The sequence below is a fragment of the Manacus candei genome, unplaced genomic scaffold (assembly GCF_025592945.1).
Source record: "Manacus candei isolate 608988 ecotype Guabito, Panama unplaced genomic scaffold, ASM2559294v1 h1tg000052l, whole genome shotgun sequence".
In the NCBI taxonomy this organism is placed as follows: Eukaryota; Metazoa; Chordata; class Aves; order Passeriformes; family Pipridae; genus Manacus; species Manacus candei.
This window is the reverse complement of record NW_026138100.1, coordinates 3,770,812-3,792,013: the sequence shown is the minus strand read 5'-3', so window position 1 is coordinate 3,792,013 and position 21,202 is coordinate 3,770,812. Positions and strand designations below refer to the sequence as shown.

Sequence of the window (21,202 nt, the reverse complement as noted above, 5' to 3'; positions counted from 1 at the left end):
GATTGTCAGGTTATCACGCCAGTCGCCCCGGAGGGGACCAACCCAAGAGGGCTCTCGGCGTTAGAAATCTGGCAATCAGATGTTACGCACATCCCTGAATTTGGCAAGCTAAAATACGTGCATGTATCTATAGATACTTTTTCAAAAATGATCGTGGCCACCGCGCATCCTGGTGAGAAGAGCCGTGATGTCAAAAGACACTTTCTGTCCGCATTCGCGAGGATGGGAGTTCCGAAACAAATAAAAACAGACAACGGGCCCTCCTACGTGTCTGCGGACACGAAACGGTTCTTTGAGCAGTGGGGAGTACACCATACCACTGGGATCCCTCACAATCCCACGGGACAGGGTATAGTGGAGCGTGCCCACCAAAATATCAAAAATTTACTCAAAAAACAAAAGAGGGGGAGTATTGGCCTCTCCCCCCAGGAAAAACTAGACAAAATTATGTATGTTTTAAATTTTTTGAATTTGCTGGAGGAACAGGAAACCCACACAGACAGAAGTCCAGCAGACCGTCATTTTGGAACGAGTGTTGTAAGTTCAACCTCCCAAAAAGCGAAAATCATGTACCGGGACCCGCTGACCGAGACATGGGCGGGCCCTTTCCCCTTGATAACATGGGGCAAGGGCTACGCGTGTATTTCAGGTCCTGACGGACCAAGGTGGGTCCCGGCAAGGAGGATAAAGATCCATCGCGACTGAACTACACCGGAAGACAGCATGCATCCACTCCGCCTCTTCAACATCTTCATCATCTCCAACCTTGTCATCTTTGGGCTCGTCCCTCTCAGCGACACGTCACCTCTGCGAGAGTGGATGAGCCAGCCAGGAGAGAATTTGTGGGTAACGCTGGCTAAGGCTACTGGCACAGACACCTTGTGCCTAGCCTTGGCCAGCGCAGGAAGCCCATTTCGTACCTGTCTTGTAGGAGTTCCCATCACACCCAGAGAATGGAGCTCCTTCGTGTCCCAAACCCGAAACAAAGGAGCCGGTCCACTCAATTCCCCTAACCTTGCCCAAACGATTGCTTCCCTTAATTTTATTGATATCCCCTTTCAAGAAATTGATTTGATAGGTTCACTCCCGACCACAGCGTGCGTTATTTTCCATCGTTACACCCAAGCTGTTTTATTTACTCCCCATAACGTAACTGCTAATAACCCCCTTTATCGTGAATCTACTTCGCCGTGGTGCAATGGCTCAATAGTTACAACCATCCCTACAGAGCATGTTCCTAGGAACATGAAACTCCCAAAGGGATATTTCCTATTGTGCGGGGATCGGGCATGGCCAGGCATTAGAGCCTACCCCGAGGGAGGACCCTGCACAATAGGAAAGTTAGCCTTGTTCAACCCGGCAAAGTTCCACCTACAAAATCAATTCGTTTTCCCAAAAACCCGAGTTAAGAAATCCCTCTCCTTTTCAATGGGAGCACCCCTCCGATTCCCCGGGTCCAAGCCTGTCGCCCCTAAAGCTAAATCAGAACCCCAAACAATCTCTGCACCGATTCGACTCCAAAACTCCCTCCCTGCGCCACATCTGAATCTCGGAAAGCCGCAGTATTGGCCCACTCCTCTGCCCTTCCCAGAGGACTGTGATTCTAACATTCACATATGGTCCAGGGTGAAGAATTTCTGGGCGTCCTTCCCTATCCCCGGGATAGGGACAGCACACGCCCTCTCTTTGCTCACGCACCTTGGTTGTTGGCTAACCAAGGAAGCTAATGCTACAACCCAGGCAATTGAGGGCTTGCTGGCGGACACCCAGAAATTGAAAGAGGTGAGTTTACAAAATCGGGCCGCCATCGATTTCCTCCTCCTGGCACACGGTCACGGGTGCCAGGAGTTCGAGGGCATGTGTTGTATGAATTTCTCGGACCATGCTGAATCCATTCACCAAAGCATCGATCGATTAAAAGGCTTGGTCCGGGAAATTCATCAAGACAGAGGCAGTGGACTCGATAACCTCTTCGATTGGCTACAAATACCAAATTTACCCAGTTGGACCCGAAAAATTATTATATTATGTCTCATTGCCCTTTTTGGTTTAGTTTCGTTATGTGTTGTCTTACCTTGTCTGATTGTTTTCTTAAGAAAAACCCTGATTTCATCAGTTACTGCCAACATCGTTGCTGCTCAAGCAAACAAAGAAGGGGGAGATGTTGGGGAACGCAAGGCAGAGTGGGACGAATACCAAGCCTGGAGAAAGATCTATAGCCCGGAGTGACACTTTTAACACCGGACAAGGCTTTACTTTACTGGACTTTACTCCATGACACCGGATTTGACACTATTATGGATTGGACAGTTATCCCCAGTTATTCCCCAGTTGTTGTTGTATTGTTATATGAATGTTTGTACCCCAGTTGTTGTTTTTGAAAAATCATCCTCCATATTGTCTTCTTCTTCCCTTCACAGTTTTCCCGCCTTTTTCCCTGCTTTCCCGCTCCTCTGCCTGCCATTGGTTAGAGTTTGGTGCAGTGCAGAGGTAGCTCCCATTGGTCCTTTTCCCCGGAGATTCACAAACTCCTCCCTTCCTTACCTAATTGCCCAATCACCATGCTTCCCCAGTTGTCAATCCCACGCTCCTCCCTAGCCCAAAACTCCACCCCTGAACCTACCCTTTATAAGTTACTGTTTCCCCCAATAAATTTGGCATTGCTCCACGAGACTTCTACTGTGTCCTGAACCCTTCTTGCAGTGCCCGATCCCTTTTCCTCTCCCCCCGGGTCGTGGCACAGCACCTGCTTTAAACAAAAGAAATTCTTCTCATGATAAATTCTGTTTTTATTGACACCTATGAAGGGTGATTGAATTGTTATTTCTCTCTGTTGAAGATATGGTTTCAGGAACACAAAAGTAATTTTCATCAGGAGGAGAAAGTATTCTTAAATATAGGATGTAAATCCATATGTATGGCATGGTTTATAAGAAGACAAAATAAAGAGTTCTAGTCAACAATAAGAAAAAGTATTTATTACATTAACAGGAGAGTCACAGTAAGCCTGTGAAAGATGATATGCTATATTGAGGAAGAACATGCCACGTGGTAAAAACCAGGAGAAAGCTGTTGCCAGTGTAACCGATGGCCATAAATCCATTCTGACTGTAGGTGCCTGGGGTTCCCTATGTAGGTCAGCACAATTTAGACCTTCAGCACTTTATTTTTCTTTCTTAACAGACTCTGGTATAATAATTGAGTAACTCATTAAATACCACAGACTAAGCAAGATCAAGTTGCACTCATGCTCACAGAGAAGTCCTTAATGAAAAATTCTTAATGATATCATATGTTGTTGTAATAATTCAGCAACAGAGGCAATTTCCTGTGGTGTAGTTTTTAGAATTTGAATCATTATCTACTGCACACTTGCACTGTGTCTACTCTTTCATTATTAGCCTTGATTTTTTCTTCTTCCAAACTCTTGCACATCTCTGGATGCTGAGGGGCAGTTTGGCGTGTCAGCCCCCGAGTACCTCCACAACCACCCTGTAAGTCAGGGCATAGGAGCACATCAGGGGAGCCTGTTCTGCCCTGCCCAGCCTCTGGCACAGTGAGGCTGCAGTGGGGCTGCTGAGACAGGAACCATGCCTAAAAGAGTTAACTGAGATATCTTGACCTGCTAAGAAACCCCAATACCTGTTTTGCTAGAAGAACATTTTAAGAGCACTGGTTAATATCATGTTCTGTTCTGCTCAGTGGACCAAAGGCCTTATTATAGAAAGAATAGGAGTAGTACACACACACAGTAATAAATTAGGTAAACTAGACGTTTGAATAAGACCTAGAAGGCCCAGAGCCAGGATTTTGCAAGCTTGAAGAATTCAGGTCACCTAATTGAAGAGGTCAAATTGAGGAAGACGTCCATGAAGGCTTGAGGAGAAGACCTCCACAATAGAAGATTGCGCATGTTTGGAAAGACTCCGCCCAGAGACTAGCCTGCTTATTAATATGTATGTTAAATGATGTAACCATGTATCCTAAGTGTATAAAATAGTTTGCTTTTGCACTTTCAAGTCGAGTAAGTTTGTCCATTGCGAGCTGGCTTGCTCCCAACGTTGAATAAACCTTGCTGCTCAAAGATCCAAAAGTCTATGAGCAGTTCTTTATACCGGATTTTTTTTGGATTCACTACTAAAGGAACAGTTGCTTCTCTCTCTGACATGTCTCTCTGAAAAACTGTTTAGTGACTGGATTTTGACCATAATGACCGCCTTATCCTCAGGAAATTTCTTTAAAGGAAAATAGCAATCTTTGGCTCTGGACATGTGTCACCTTACATTTGTGAAGTGGTGTCCATGTGGAGAGCTTGTATGATGCTCTACAAAGACCAATGTAGGTACATTTTTCACCAGTTACAAAAGATTGTTTAAGTCGTGGCTTTTTAGACTCCTTAAGAAAAATATGAACATACTTTTCTGTAGAGTCAGTTCTTTCAAATACTTCGAAGGACAAACCATCCTGAAGGTGACCAATAGAAAGGAGAAAGAACCATCCAGCCTCTATTTCAGTACTTGTTAAATTGTATACAGTACTTCCATATTTACAATATTTCTGCCAAAGCATGAGCATCCTGGCATAGAATTGTTTCTTTCTCTTTCAATATGACCTTTTAATAGCCTGAAACTATGAATGACAAGTAGAACCATGTTTTCCTGTCACCTATTTTGTTTTGTGTATACCAAAATGCAACTCCCTGTTTCACAAAAAGTGGCACAACAAGGTGTTCATTTTCCTGTGGCCAGAAGTAGAACAAGAATTACTTCATTTCTTTTACTTTTCCAAGTTCTTTCCTCTGTACTTTTTTTTTAAATATTATTCTTAAAATACAGTCCATCAATTTCTATCTGGTTCCAGAGATGGTAAATTTTGTCTCTTTGCACTCATTTCTGCAAGTACTTGTTTCCTATAGGTGCTGTTTTTTCACTTTGTTTCATTCTCATATTGGAGTTAATTACGTTTAAACAAAGAGTAGTGCTCAGGTTGCCATTGGTAATCTTAATAACAATTAGCAATTACAATAGTATACTATATAATGATTGCTCATTGTTATTAAGATTACCAATGATTAAGGATTTTCCTATGGGGAAATTGAGTTGGCTTTGGTGTGACAGTAAGCCTACCTTCTGTGAAAGCAGCATTGATTAAGTGGCTCTTGTGATTCCTCACATTCTACCAAGAGGACATTCTGTGTACTTCAGTTACTTCACGTCTTTTGTTACTTCACGTCTTTCCTGAAAAGTTGATGCTTTTCAATGTAATATTACAGGGGAAATAATCTTTGGTATCATACTTTTAAACTGAGAAGAAAGTCTGGATATTTGCTGTGCAGAACCTGTAGGAAGTCCGGGACAAAATCAATACTTCGATCACTACTTCGCTTCTTGATCTGGGTCATTTTTACACCTATAGCTAATGACCTTTTGAAAAAAACTGTACAGTACCTAGTCTAGGTATAAATATGAAACTTTATTCTCCAGAGTTGTTAGTCTGATACTTCTTAATAACACATAAGTTCACTATGCATTAACTGTGTAGGATGTTTGACATTTATAATTCTAGACTAGAAGACAGGCATTGGAGAGTTGAAGCACCAGCTCTGTCCTTACCTTACCCTGTGGCCTTAGGAAGCCTCTTCAACTTTTCAGTTTCTCCATCTGAAAAATAGAGATAACATTTTCCTATCTAGGTAGCAGGAGTCCTTTGAACTAATTCATGTCTTATCAATTTTATGCAAAAGCAATAGGAGTCAGTCAGTTCTGCAAAAATTATTTAGCAAAATGGGTTTTAGTCTGTTGAGAGACCATTTAAAGACCATTGGGAGTTAGTATTTTCAAGTCATGATCAGTTTAACACACTTTGGAGGAATCTTCACCAGTCATGGAAGAATAAGCACCTTAGGTTTTTTGGTTTACAAAGGAAAACCCTGAAGAGATATATGATAACAGATTTACAGACCCATGAAAGTATTGTATAAGATGACAGTGGTACTGTTACTCACCATTTCTCACAGTTCTGGAACTTGGGGACAATTGGTAAAACTGATAGATAGTAATTCCAAAAGACATATAAGTATGGTTTTATACAACAGGTCATGAATATCTGAAGCTTCCTGCCACAGGAGTTCATGGAAAGAGGAAGTATTTTGAGGTTCAAAAAGGAGCTGAGCAGATTTATGGAATTTAAGCAAAGGATCTAGTAGTTTAATAATTTGCTCTTCTGATCTTCTTTGCTTTTTGTTTTAATGAAGATGTGAACTGATATTTATGGAGAACTGTTGGACTTTTTTCTAAAGAAAAATGAAAGGAAAATGTTTGAGAAGGTCTTGAGTTCAAAGCTTTAAAAACACTTGCCATGAAGAAATCTTGCTATCTTAATCATTACAGACTTATACAAGTTTCTTCATGCTTCCCATTTTCTTGGGAAATCCACTGGCAAAAATGTTTAAAAAGTTATATTATAGGCTTTTGACACATTTTTTGTCTAACAGTTTTATAAATTCTGACTTAATACATTTATTTGAATAAAATAACCCTACCAAACTGAATCAAGCAGCTTTTAACTTATTCTCTGTATTAACCAGATTTAATTCAAAGGTTTTAAACTTCAGCAACTGCCAGTGCTTAGAGTTAAAATCTCTGCCTGCAAAGTTCAAAAAAAAGAAAGATATTTCCCCTCTCTCTGAAAGAAGAATTTTTCAATAAAGCAGAAAGGACTGGGAATCTCTGAAAAAATAAAAATTATCTTTTTTTGTAAGATGAACCTGAACTAAATTGTAGAGAATAAAACGTCAAAACATCCTTATATCTACAATCAAAATATGAAGTTGTTGAGCTTATATTTATACAAAGAATGTTTATGCAGTGCAAACCCCATGAAATTATCATTAGACAGTTAAAATACTTATTTCTGTTCTGTAATTTTTGAATGACTAAGGGGGATGGAGGTTTTATGAAGTGTTGATTTACTATTTGAGAAATGTCACTTTTTATAACAAAAGAAAAGCTGATTTTCTATTCATACCAACTATTTACATTTACTCAAGTAAAAGTACTTGAGGATTCATGACAGGTTTTTTTTTCTTTTCTGTACAAAGATTTTTTCAAAATAAAATGAAAGGCAATTTATACTTCCGCATCTCTATCAGTTCCTTCTTTCCAAAAAAAATGTCATCTGTTAGCACATTACTTTTAAAATACTTTTGTCCAAATCTCTTTATCAATTTGTGCTCCTCCTAGTTTTCAGACCACAGAAGTTCTTATGACCTTTTAGTGATATTTAATATTTTTCTCTAGCTAATCACGAAGAAGTTTCAATGCTGTCAAAAAAACCCAAAAAACAAACAAACCAAAACCCTATTTGCTTTTAATCTTTTTATTTTTTTTCAGAGAAGATAAATGTCAAGCTTTGTTCTTTGAATACAGCTATTCCCTTATTACAGCTTAGAGTAGTGCAGATACATAACTGTCTGTCTCCAGACACCTTCACAAAAAGAGTTGTTAATCACAGAGCATTCTACCGTGCATAGATTTTCTTGAGTTGTGGTGAATATGATAGTAACCTTCTCACAAGTTGGATATTCTGCATTTTTATTAACTAGGACATTGTCTTGTCAGGAAAACACTTCATCATGTGCTTACTGATAGACTTCTTTCAACTTTCTTTTAGCAGCACATTGAAAATATTGATCCTCCTTTATCTCTGGCCTATTTAAATCCATTCCATTTGCTATTCATCTTCTGCTCTCTGTTTTCTTCTATTTTCTACCTTATAATGCTGAATCTGCCTTGCCCATTCTCCCACTCCCCAGTATTTTTTGGTTTTCTATTTATTTTTTTCTTATAAACCCTGCTTACCACACTTGACAAGGCAGGAATTACCTGGTGGTTCAGGCACTGACCAGCTTCCCAAGCCTCACCATAGATCATATAGATAATTTGCACACTAAATGAGAATGACTGTGCAAATATCCACATAAGAAAATTATTTTCTGTTCAATTTATTCCAAAAACCTAATTGTCAGATCATAGATGAAGAGAGAGACACATTATTCAAGATTATTTTGACTAACAAAGCGAATTTTATTTTTTTGCAATTTTTCTTCTGAGCTTTTTAGTTGTTTATTTAATATCTAGTGCAGAGCAGAATGGCCAATGGTGACTGTAATTTCAGTTGCTCTGAGAACTATTATTGCATATAGCAGTGTTTTTACATAATCCTTAAATCAAGGTAAAGAGTACAGATGGTGGGATGCTCGACTGTATGATATTCAGAGGTCCATTTAAAAACTATAATGACCTCTAAAAATTTATAAAGTTTTGAGTGCTCCAACTAAAGAAACATACCTTAAATTGATAAAGTCCATTCATAATTTTAACTGCAAGCTGGAAACCCAGAGTGATTGAAGTGGGAGGAGACCTCTGAAGATCATCTAATACAACCTCCTGCACAAACCAGGGTCATCACCTACAGCAGGTTGCTCGCAGCTATGTCCCACTGGATTTTGAATATAACCAAATGTGAAGACCCAACAATATCTTTGGATAACCTTTGCTAGTGTTTGATCACCCTCAAAGTAAAAAGTATTTTCTTACACTTAACTGGAAATTTTTTCTATATTTCAGCTTGTGCCCATTGCCTCTTGTCCTGTCACCGGCCATCACTGAGAAGAATCATGAACATTTAATCAAATGTACATTAAGTAATTTTTCTGACAATACTAAACTGGGAGGAGCTGTGGACTCCCTTGAAGGTAGAGAGACTTTATGGAGATATCTGAATAAACTAGGGAGGTGGGCAATCACCAAGCGTATGAAATTTGACAAGATCAAATCCTGGATTCTCCCCCTGGAATGGGGCAATTCTGGTTACAGGTACAAATTGGTGGACAAGAAGCTGAAGAGCAGCCCCATGGAAAGAGAAATGCAGGTCCAGTTCAGTGTCACATTGAACATGAGTCAACACTATGCCTTGATATTCAAAAGGGCCAATCATGTCTTGAGGTGCATCAGGCACAGCATCACCATCTGGTTGAGGAAGGTGATTGTTTCACCTTGCTCTGCACTGTGCTGGTGCAGCCCTACCTCGAGTGCTGGGTGCAGTTTTGGGCACCTCAATACAAGAGGGATATCAAAATATTAGAACACGTCCAAAAGAGAAGGACCGAGATGGTTAAAGGTCTCAAGGACAAGAATTATGAGGAACGGCTGAGGTCACTTGGCTTGTTTAGCTTGGAGAAAAGAAGGCTGAAGTGTAACATCATCGCAGTCTCCAACTTTCTCAAGAGGGACAGCAGAGGAAGAGGGTGCTGATCTCCTCTCTCTTATGACCAGCAATAGGATACAAGGAAATGGAATAAAGCTACTTCAGGGGAAAAGGAAAAAGTTTTTCACTGAGGGGGCGGTTGGCCACTGGAACAGGATCTCCAGAGAAGTGGTCATAGTACCAAGCCTGTCAGAGTTCAAGGAGCATCTGGATAATGCTCATAGTCATATGGTTTAGTTTTAGGTAGTCATTGCAATAAGTGGGTAATTGGACTCAATCATCCTTATAGTCCCTTCCAACTTGAGATGTTCAATGATTCTGTTTCTCTCCTCTTTACTCCCCCGATCAAATATTTATACACATTAATAAGATCACTCCTCTCCAGGCTGAACAGTTCCAGCTTGTTCAGTTTCTCCTCTTAAGGCATATACTCCAGTTGCTTATTTATCTTTGTAGCCTTTCACTGGACTCACTCCAACACATCCACTGCTGCCTTGAAATGAGGATCTCAGTGAGCTCAGCACTCTTCTGAAAAAATGAAAATTTTTTCAGGAACCCATTTCACTGATGTGTACCAGTGGAACTGGGTGAAGGGAAGGATTTTCTCCCTTGACCTGTTGGCAGCACTTCTCCTGTTGCAGCCCAGCAGGTTGTTGTCATTGTTAGCCATGAGGGCACATTGCTGGCTTTGATTCTGCTTGGTGCCCACCAGCACCACCATAAACTTCTCTGCCAAACTGCTCTACAACCAGTCTCAGCCTGTACTGATAACTGGAGTTATTTGTCCCTAAGGCTAGAACTCAGCATTTCTACTTGCTGAAATTCATGAGACTTCTGTCAGTCCATTTCTCCATCTTTTCAAGGTCATTCCCAATAGCTGCACAACAGTCTGGTTTAACAACTACTCCTCCTACTTTTGCAACATCACTTGTATGATTCAGGTCAAACAGCGAACAATTTTAATAATTGTTATATATATTTCTTATCTTATAAAAGACAAAAAACCCCAAAAATTGTTCTTGCATTTACCAGCAAGTGTTCATATATATAGATCAATTAGTTCTTGTATATGCCCAGGTTAACAAATGTAGCTAATCTAAGAAACAAAATACCCAGTAACATTTAGTATGCAGACAAAATATAAATTCAATGCCTGAAGATTGCATATTTTTGAATGCTACAATAAATTGTAATAAACAGAATAAGATTATATGTATTTTTATTTTTGCCTGAAAATGCAGTCTCTAAATCATACTTTTTGTAATGTAAAATTGTATTTGTAAATGTGTAATACAACATGATTTATCTTCAGGCAAGACAGCTTACTTTGGAAGTCTTGATGTTTTCATTGGCAAAAGACGTTTTAGAGAATGCAGGTGTTTTATATTAAAAGCAGAGCAGCTGAAACCAGTATTTATTGATCAACAGCAATAAAATTTTGATATGCAGGCAAGCTATCAAAATATAATTATCAGAGTTTTAGTAACAGTTTGACAATACTAATATAGTACATACATATGCAAAGTATTTGTTTCATCCCTGAACTTGGCAGAGAAATGCAGTAAGGAAGGTTTTGTTTTCACACCCCCTGTGATGGTGTGTATCCCCCCTGCCCCTTTTCTGCTTAGGCAGTAGACACCAGTGATGGTCCTGATTGCTCCATCTGGCTTCAGCTGGTCTCTGGGAAGACATATAACACACAATAGCTAAGGGCGATAAATCGTGCTGAGTTCTAGTTGAGCATGCGCCAACCAAAATACGGCTGGTATGCAAATGTGACTAGAAGCCAATCACATTAGTCCATAAATTATGGACACCCTAGGATCCATTGAGTTATCCTTCACAGCAGCATGCTGCATGCCAGAATCTCTTGATTATATTAAATATTGTATGAACAATATTTACAATATGAAGAACAGCTATGTTATCTTTAGGAGTTTAAGGAAATTAAAAAGATCTAGATTTCTAGAAATTATTTCATGCTGGTTTTGGCTGTCTATAAAAATTCTTCCAAGTGTTTGTCACGTTTAACTATATAGAATTGCTTAATTACTTGAATAGAAAATAATGAAAGTTAGACTTTCCCATTTACCACTGTTTTATTTGCAGAATGAATCATACAAATATTTACACAACTGGAAAATCTTCTTTCAGTGATTTGGATTTAGCTTATTACCAAAGTACTAAAAAGCAATTAAAAGTTTTGGAGAGTAATTTGTCAGAGTCTCTTTTCAAATACAGATTGTCACAATAATTGCTTATGTCATATGTCACTTTCACTAGAGATGCCAGGAGTGGATGGAAAAAAATTTTTTATATGCTTTATGGAAGTGAATTTAATTTGATGCCAAAACTGAGCATGAAACTCCCCTTTCCCAATAACATGGATCTTTTATGCTAGTTGTGTAGACTGTTTAGTCTTCATTTCAGCAACTGCACATAGTGGTTTCTTTCCACACCAGAGCTTTTTTTCCTCACAATCAGATAAAATATCTTTTTAACTGAAATTATGTGCTGCCATTTCAGCTTTGGGGCTAATGAACAAAACTGAACTCCTTGCACTGAAGTCTTGACAGTTCAAGGAGGTCTGAATGTTTGCAATTTAGGTATCATGTACTCAGCTGATCAACTTTTCAGTAAGTATACCTCTTTCATAACTGTGAGATCACCAGTGTTCTCCATTAATGTGAGACTTGCCAAAAGCTTAGCTAAATATACTGACTAAATCTCATTTTGTGTATGTGAAAATAGTTTTCTTCAATCAGTTACTTTGTTTTCACATTAAAGCTTGAAGACTTTGTTTCAGCTAGCCTAATGACCCTTTCTCAACCTGTCATAATGGGATTTCTACATTGCTTCAACTTGCTATTCTTATTTTTATACAGCAATCTTAAGTATTTCTTTTTTATGGAAATTGAACTGGCCAGAGTTACTCGTGTGAGGCCAGAGTTATTCATGTGATCTAAGTCTTTTAATCCCAGATGTTTTGTACATCCTCTACATGTTCAGGACCATTGCATCACACATCAACTAATTAGTTCTGCATCTGCCTGTGTTTACAAGATTTTTCAAAAGTAATTTCCTAAAATTTGCTGAAAGGTATTTTAACGGATGTGTGGGATGGAAAGAAAATTCACTCTTCCTCAATTCTTTTTTTTTTTTTTTTTGTTTCTGTGTTTTTAAATTAAAAATAAACACAAAATAATTCCCCTTAAGGTTTCACAATCAAATTTAATTGAATTATTCTATGCTGATATAATGATTTAATCATCTAAACGTAGTAATTTAATTAAAAATATGAGATTAACATGAACTTTCCACTGATCATTTTTTTTTGGTTCTTAATATGATGCAGTACATTTTCTCATTGTATTTGTTTTTCTTCTTGTCTCATTACTTTCTTAAATTGACTAAGATGGTTGACAGGCTTATTCTGTCAGATTAAAAAATTTGACATTAACTGAAATAAAAAAGAAAAAAACAACAGTATAAGCTAAGAAGTTTTCAAGCCACTAGTGGTTCTTTTTGTTTAATAGGCAAACTCTTCATATATTTCATTAGTTGAGGATTGGGTAAAAATAAATTAATAGGAAAACATAGAGAGAGAAACTGCTATAATGAATCTTCAACGTTTTAGTAGAGTTTTACTGAGCTTGTATATCTGGGAAATATACATGTATTAACCTCTATGGGCTGTGCTGTACTGCAGAACAGAATAAGTGCAGATTTAAGTTTCTATATTAAAGAATCTGGGACCAGATCTGACACCAAAGCTGTATACACATTTTTAGAATCTCCATACTGTTCTACTGGCTTCCCTTTTCTCCTTTCGTATAGATGCTAAACTTTATCTTTGACTTTAATTTATTGTGAACACTTCTGTCTTGCAGAAGTCTTCTCTTTTATCTAGTAGTGATTTATTTGCAAGAATCTATTTTGTAAGTGGTAAACACCATATGATGATATATATTCTAAAGACAGTGCATACCCTCATGTGGCTCAGATGAGCTAATATCAATTGTTTTCTTCATATGTTTTCCTGGATGGGCAGCAGATGCACGTGCTTCTGAGTATCTTGTGGATTAAGAGCCTACACTTCTAATGGGTGCCTTTCTGTTTTGTTTTGGAATTACAAGAAACCCGTTTAAAGATAGAGCATTAAGGACTGAATGTAATTTTGAAATGGACTTTGCATATATGTGTATGTAATAACAGAAAGTATGATTAATTGCTTATCTATGCATTTGATATTTGAGTATAACTTGGCTAGAAGAAACTGAAAACATTTTATTGGATGTAGCAGTTACTCTGAAGTGAAAAAGATATTTCTGTGAGAAACTAAACCCATTGGCAAGACAGTGCAATAGTTTTCAGTGCAGGACAGAAGCATTTTGTGGAATTTAACGGGTCTCTCTAGTTCAAGGATTAGGGTCTACAGCTCAATGCGAAATTGCTCCAAAGTAGAATTTGTGTGATGCTTACAAGTGAAGTCATCTAAATGATAGTAGGAAAATTATAGAAGAGTATAACTTTGCTTCATCAGTGTCTCAACATATTATACTGTTGAAGGTGCTCTAAATTAAATAACTCATTTGACTAGATGGTGATAAATAGTACACTGGTTGCTGTCACAGCTACATTTTGCTAAATGATCCTTTTTCTACTCCCAGGTGCTCTGTTGTCGCTAAAACATCAATTGTTTGTCACAGGAGAACATCTGCCATCTCTATTAACATTTTAAAAAACCAGAAAACCAAAAACCACAGAAGTCAAATGACCAAAAACAACAAAAAAAGAAACACGCAAAAATCCCAGGACTTTATAGGGCTCTTCACATTCCAAGAAAGCCAGATCTGTGGGCTTCACATTTGAGATTGATGCAAAAGACATTAAATGAGGAGTAAACACTGCACGTGCACCAACATGTAAAACCTACGGTAGTACAACCAGAAGTAACTGCACTAGTTTCCAAGCATAATGGAAAAACATTACTATCTCTAGGTAATGAATAATATGCCTCTGATATGTTAATTTCATAATCTTAATATCAGCAGTGGTAACTTTCAATGTCTGCTACAAAACAACTATACTGTCAGCTTCAAGTTTTGCAATAATATATTTTCTGAGATGAAAAATATTTGCTAAGGGATCACCTCTGAAATGTCCATAAGGTGATGCTGATGACTATTATATTACTGGCAGCAATTTAGTGCTGACAATTAAAAAGGAACCGTGATCATGTGGTTAGACTAAACTTAATTCCATATTTTAGATCTGAATAGAAGACAGAGTTTTTTAATTATATATCTTCCCAAGTGCCACAAGAGCTGTCTGTCTTTACTGCAGGTGTTCAGGACACTTCTTTACAGAGGAATTACACTGAAATAATCTGATCTAGCCTAGTCTAGACTGGTCTTCTAGACAGTGTTTGTGACAGCCCCATCATCTAATTATACATCTTCCTGATGGACTCTGCATATAGCTTTTATTATATTTAATGGAATAAGGATTATCTCCTCTTCTAGCTCTTTTCTTCAAAGGAGTTTTTAAAAACAGTTTTTTCCTCATCTTTCTCTCAAATTCAGAATCCAAGAGCTGTTTTGTATCACAGTAAGACACTTCATTGATGTGCTTAATGTGCCCTGACACATGAAAAAAACCAGAAAAAGTAATAGGAAATAGGTATTTAAATGAATGATTTTTTGTTTATTTTTCTTATCTGCTTTAAAAGTAGCTGGAAGAATAGTGCATTTCTGTGACTTCGAAGATATTAGGAAGCAAGTCTGAAATGGTTTCATGCCTTTTCGAGTTTAGTTGATTATATCTTAGAAAACTATCATTTTTCACTTTCTCATAATATTGACTCTAATGCAGCAACAACAAAAACGAAAATATTTAATAAACTATGAACTATCAGAATTACGAATTAGTCTTTACTTTGCTCCAGTTTGCATATTAGGGACTTCAGACTGTGAGTGATTAAATGGCTTTACACTGTTCTTCTTTATACTTGGCCATTAGGTTATGTTCCTATGCCTTATTTACTACAACTATTTCAAACTCTCTTTTTGTTCATATTTTCTTTCTCTCTCCATCTATATTTTTGCAATATATAAAACCACTCCACTGCAAACATCTAAGTATGAAATATCAAATTCTTAGAGAATCACAGACATGGATTTAAGATGAGTTGCTAAAAACTATTCTGGTCCCAAAATTTGCAATTGTGCAATGGTTATACAGCTATACAAGCTATATAATCTAGGGCAGTATTGAATTATTTCATCCTGAGATCACTCTTCATCTTCCTAAAAAAATTCTTTCCTTTCCTAAATAATTCTCTGCTATCAGTATCGTTGTAGGTGAGGACGTCACAGCAACAGCTTTCCTGCAGATAAGGTAGCTCATCTGCAGGTGTGCTCTGCCACATGCCTGTGGGAAGTCAGCTTATCAACCTGTTGGTACTGAACTGCTTATCTGAGATGTGCACAAAGGCTTAAACTACACATTTTACAGGCATCACTTGTCATTTGACATCTTACATTTCACAATCTTAATTCTCTTTCAAACAGCTACTTGTTTGAAATTTAGTGTAATATTTTAATGTGATACAACATATTTGATACAACAACATTTGGTTATTCAGTATAAAGGTCAGCTTAATGACATTATACTCCTTTCTGCAAAGTCAGTTAACCAAAGCACCATTATTTTTATTAAGTCCCCAAATATAATTAATGCTCAAATTTGACAAGAAATATATATAGGTTGGTTGTTGTTTTTTTCTTTCTTTTTTTTTTTTTTTTTTACAACTCAGGTAGTGGTGAAATCACCTGAGTCTATTTTATTACCGGATGTACTATGATCTTATTCCCTCTAAGTAGAAACAATCTCTGTTAAATCAATGTTACACCACAGCAAATCTCTGCATTTAAAGATTTGAAAAGTATATAAGGAAATAATAACTCATATTCCTTGTACTTTACAGTTCTGAAAGCAAACCTTTCTCAAGAAGAGTGCTGCTCTTATAGTGGTCCTATCCTTTATACATCATTTGGATTGAGTCTTTTTATGCTCCAGACAACCTTCAGTTTTCAAAACGCAAGACAAAGGAAAAGGTCTTTCTCAAGTTTCCAGTCGAGAATCTTATTTGGTAGTACAAATAAGTACTTTTGGCCTAGTAAATTGGAAAGCTTATCTATGAGGTTTCATTCAGCATTTGTTAGAAAGAATTTCTTGACTGAAGTGTCATGATGAAGTGCTAGGGCCTGAGATAGGCCAGAATTGACTTACAGATGAATCCTGTACTGTCCCTACTTGATATAGGAAAATGGGCAAACCTGATATATAACTTAGATTGTTTGTACTAAGTATGAACCTTATACATAGATTAGCTGAACTGCTTAGCATTATTATGTCAAACCATATATTTGAGACATCTTTTTCTAAATCTTGTCTGTTAAACTGGATGCTTAAGAAATTTTGGTATACTCGCGTGACTGTCTGCAAGATATTTTAGGGACCTTAGGAATCTCACCCAGGAACCTCCCCCAACCTAGACCTGGGCTCTGGCCAAGCCCTGGTCTCAGGTGGTCGAGAAGACTGTCACCAGATGTTTTGGTATGACAAAATATGCAAGTCATTCTGACTTACCAATTTGGCCCTATAAAAGCTGGGCCCCCTCACAGGAAAGATGGAGACCTCACCTGTGAGTGGATGCACTGCGTGGGATTTCCCAGTTACCGAGATTGGTTCTCCAACCCTTCTCTGTGACCTGGGCTGCCCAGTGAATGAAGCAGTCTGGGTGATGATAATGTATTAGCAGGGTAACTGGGGATGTATCTTTCTTAATCACTATTTTTGCTTGTATAGTAATGATTAGATACACTACCTTGCTTAGTTTGTTTGTTGCCAAAACAGTGCATGTGCTAAGCTTATTGCCATATTCAATGCATTCTTTTGGTTTTGTGTTGCCTTAATCTTGCTAGTAAAGTGAGACCATTCCCTCTATTGGTGTTCTGTGTCCTCTCTGTCACCCGTCAATTGGCAAAACACGAGCACACTGCAGTTGCTACTAACCTTCATGGTCTTGTGTTTTAAACAAATATTTCTAAAAATTAGTGTAGCAGATCAACTGCACTTCCTCAGCAAGCACACCAAGTATAGGCAAAGACCATGACATAGTGAGTATGCATAAAGATTTTAAAAGCTTAAGATAGTAAACCTGTTTTCTGAAAGCAAAGAAACTGACAAAGGATTTACAAAAATCTTCAGTTTTAGAAGCAGATGATGATAAAGTGGGCAGCAAAACCCACTCTGTACCTTCCCTACCCAGCAGCATAGTCAGGTCAAAGCTATAGTCAGAGCCATATCTGCAATATCACGGGGAAGATTTCAAAAAGAAAGTTTAGTGAAAACGAAGACACAGCTTTTTATGTGCCCTTCTTTATTAGGTTGCCTTGGCACTGAGAGTGGGAACAAAACTGAGAAGCATCTTCTGTCTTACAGTGATTCACCTGTTCTTATGACAACTCCAGCTATAATTGGCATTTTCTAGAGCTTTTGTAGAAGACCACAGATACATTGCCTGACATCCCTGAGCACAGTGGTAAAAAGAAGCTTTGCGAATAGGGTTATTTATCCAAATTGAGTTATTGATTGCTCCTGCTTAAATGATGACTTTCTGTGGGTTAAGCTTTGCTGCAGGACATCTAGAGCTTCAGCAAAAGTATCTTTTTAACTTCAAATCAATGGCCTCCTTACCTGAAGGAAAAGGCAAACTGTTAAAACCTGCTAGTAATTTATGTAACATAACTTAGATGGATCATTCTCTTCAATTTGGCTTCAAAAATAAACATAGAAAATAGGACTACTCTGGATAGATTGATAGAACCTAAATGATCAAATAAATACATTGATTTTTCTCAGAACATCTAGTGTAAAATGGGTGTCTCAGTTTCAAAAATACACTGTAATTGTTGTATAGACAGACTCTACTTGGGCTTCACAGTGGAATTATTTTACTATTTTCAAGAAGTAATAAGTAAAAGGAAAGCTTTTTTTAACTAAGCAAAATCCTTAGAGCAACATTTTGAATGTAGTAGTAGCTTTTGTATGGAGGTAAGTCTAGACTATGTTGGAATGACTCTACTCAGCACTGTGAGGCCACACTTGGACTGCCGTGCCCAGTTCTTGTGTCCACAGCTGTACTGGGTTTGTGTGGAGAGAAGCTACATGAGTGACTTCTGTGAGAAGCTGCCAGAAGCTTCCCCCATGTCTGATGGAGTCAATGTCATCTGGCTCCAAGATGGACCCACCACTGGATCTGAGCTCATCAGCGATGGTTGTAGTGTCTCTGGGATATTATATTTAAGCAGGGAGAAACTTACCGCGCAGGAGCAATTGCAGAAGAAGAAGAGAGGAGTGAGAATATGTGAGAGAACCAACTCTGCAGACACCCAGGACAGTGAAGGAGGGGGAGGAAGTGCCACAGGTGCCAGAGCAGAGATTCTCCTGCAGCCCATGGTGAAGACTATGGTGAGACAGTGCAAAGGCTATTAGGTTCCTAATGGTTCCTCTTAATTCCTAATAGTTTTGATATAAACTTAGTGCTGTAGGTGGCTGATTGATTACTGGTATGTCTCACTCTGTTTAACAGTGCACTTTTCAGGGTAAATAATTTCAAAAAATGGCTTTCAATTGGCATTAAAATCCACCTGGCACATTTTGAACAACAGACTGGCAAAAGGCTGACAAAAGAAATGAATGTCGTCAGTGAGATGAATAGTAGGAAGAACATACATGTCCGGTTGGGGTTTTCAAAAATTATGTAATCTCCCATTATTATAGATATTGGCACAAATATTGCTCAAAGGAGAGGGGTAAAAATAGAATACCATTTTCTGAAAAACATGTTTAAGAGAAAAAAAGGTAAAACACTGCATTTTTTTTATATCTGGCCTCCATTAAGTTCTTCTGAACACTCATTACTTCCAATGGCAATAGCCTTGAAACACACAAAACATACCTTCTACCTGGGTGCCTAAAAAACTTTTGACAACAGATAAACAGTGTTCTCTGCACACCAAACTGCATGAGCAATAATTTAACTGCCTCAGTTATTCATCTGCTGTTGTATGTCTTGTGACTGGACTACAAACTTTCTGGAGCGGGGCTAATTTATATGTTGTACCTCGATTTAATGCTAACAATTTCTGATGCTGGCCTAGACCTAATGTCTCTAGTTTACTGCACTAACATAAATAATAATTGTCTAATTAATAATTACCTAGAGAAAAGTCTTCCTTTTTCCTATGCCAGTAGGAGAAATGCATCTCAATAAAAGTTAAAAACAGAATAAGTCAGGAGCAGAGTCACAGAGAAGTAGCAACTCAAACATGCAGTGTTAAAAAAGCGATAAAACCCAAAATTGAAAGGACAAGCCTGTTTTTAAATACCAAGTATTTCAAACTCAAGTACATAATGAAGTTACTGAATATACCTCTTCCTTTCCCTCCCTCAGTCACTCTGTCCCCATACCCAATTAAAGGGAAAAAGCAAAGGAAATAATCATGTAATTAACATTAAATCCCTATCTTTAATTCCTATCTTTAATTAACATTAAATCCCTAAATTTCCATCTCCAGAAAAATGTGCATTTTAAAGTCAGAACTTTAAATAAACAAGCTCACGTTTTGTTCAGAATTATTCTTTAACCTCACTTTGGGGAGGTATTCTTCTGCCTGCATCCAAAAACACGAGAACTGAGTCATCCTGTTTCCTTTTTCATCTGCTAAGTCCAAATAGAGCAGGGTAGATTTCATTGCCCTCAGCATGCCCTCACAACACTTTGGCTTTGCATCAGGACTGTGATTATAATCAGATCTCATTCTTCAGGGCTTCAGCTGATCAGCTGTAAGAGTCTGGGCCTTAATTTGACTTGTAAATTCTCCTCTTCCTTTCCACATGCATCTTTTCTTCTGAAGGGCTTGCAATTGACTGCAGGTGGCTGCTGAGTGAGGGGTACCCATACTTAGGGTGGTACAGTGTTTGAAGGTGCTTAACTTATGTGTCTGATTAGGCACTCAAAGTCATTCTGATAACACATTTTAGGATCAGGAAGGAACTATAAAAAAAAATCAAAGCCAACACAAAATGTTCATGGGGTTATTTATTTGAATAGATCTTTTTTGGCAGATTAAACTTTTACTAGATGGATGCTTACACAACTGATACAATGCCATAGCATTTGTGGAAAACATTGATTTGGAGTTTTCTGGTTTATCTTTGATCTTCTCATGACATGTTTGTTTTTTTTCTGTTAAGTAACATTGAAATAGGCAGCATCTGAACTGTATACTTGGCACCCAGGTTTCCCTCACACTGTGTGATTAGATTACCTATTGTGGTTCATGAAATGTGCTCATACTTCAGACTGATGAGGTACTCTGCTATGCTTCTCTGTTGGTGTTCTGAAATGCTGAAACTATTCTGGGACTGGTGTTAAGGTGTCTCTTTTTAACAGTAGATATATTTCTGAGTCAGGGACACAATGATCACATAAATGAAGTATTTTTTAGTAATCTAATATATGATGCTGAGTGAGCAGTAATGGATATTTAGCATGGTTTGTCACACATTTTAAATGCTGTGATTTCAGAAACAAGTACGCAGCAACTCTTCCAAGTTTTCTGAGAACGCAGCTGATGATAACAGCTCCTCCTCTCTAGTTGCTCTATTTAGCTGCACTATTATCTTTGGTGAAGAAATCTTTTTCATCTCTATGTCCAACTAGAATTCCCAAGGAGGTGCTCCTGTTCTGAAAGCACCAAACATCATTCCTTCCTATTTGCTTCCATTAACACTCTACCAAAGTGCAACAGAAAACCCACACAACTGGTTGCTTCTTTCAGTGAAAGAAATTTAAAAAACGGGG

At 37.8% G+C, this 21,202-nt stretch overlaps 1 long non-coding RNA gene across 1 annotated transcript in view; it reads right to left on the bottom strand.

Annotated features, from left to right (window-relative positions):
* Nucleotides 1–2,841: 2,841 nt before the first annotated feature.
* LOC127477399 (uncharacterized) overlaps nucleotides 2,842–21,202 on the bottom strand; it is a 40,261-nt gene continuing 21,900 nt past the window's right edge. The window contains exons 2-3 of the long non-coding RNA XR_007906939.1: nucleotides 5,618–5,660; nucleotides 2,842–3,492 (exon numbers count right to left, since the gene is read on the bottom strand). This is a non-coding gene — a long non-coding RNA (uncharacterized LOC127477399). The remainder of the gene's footprint in view (nucleotides 3,493–5,617; nucleotides 5,661–21,202) is intronic.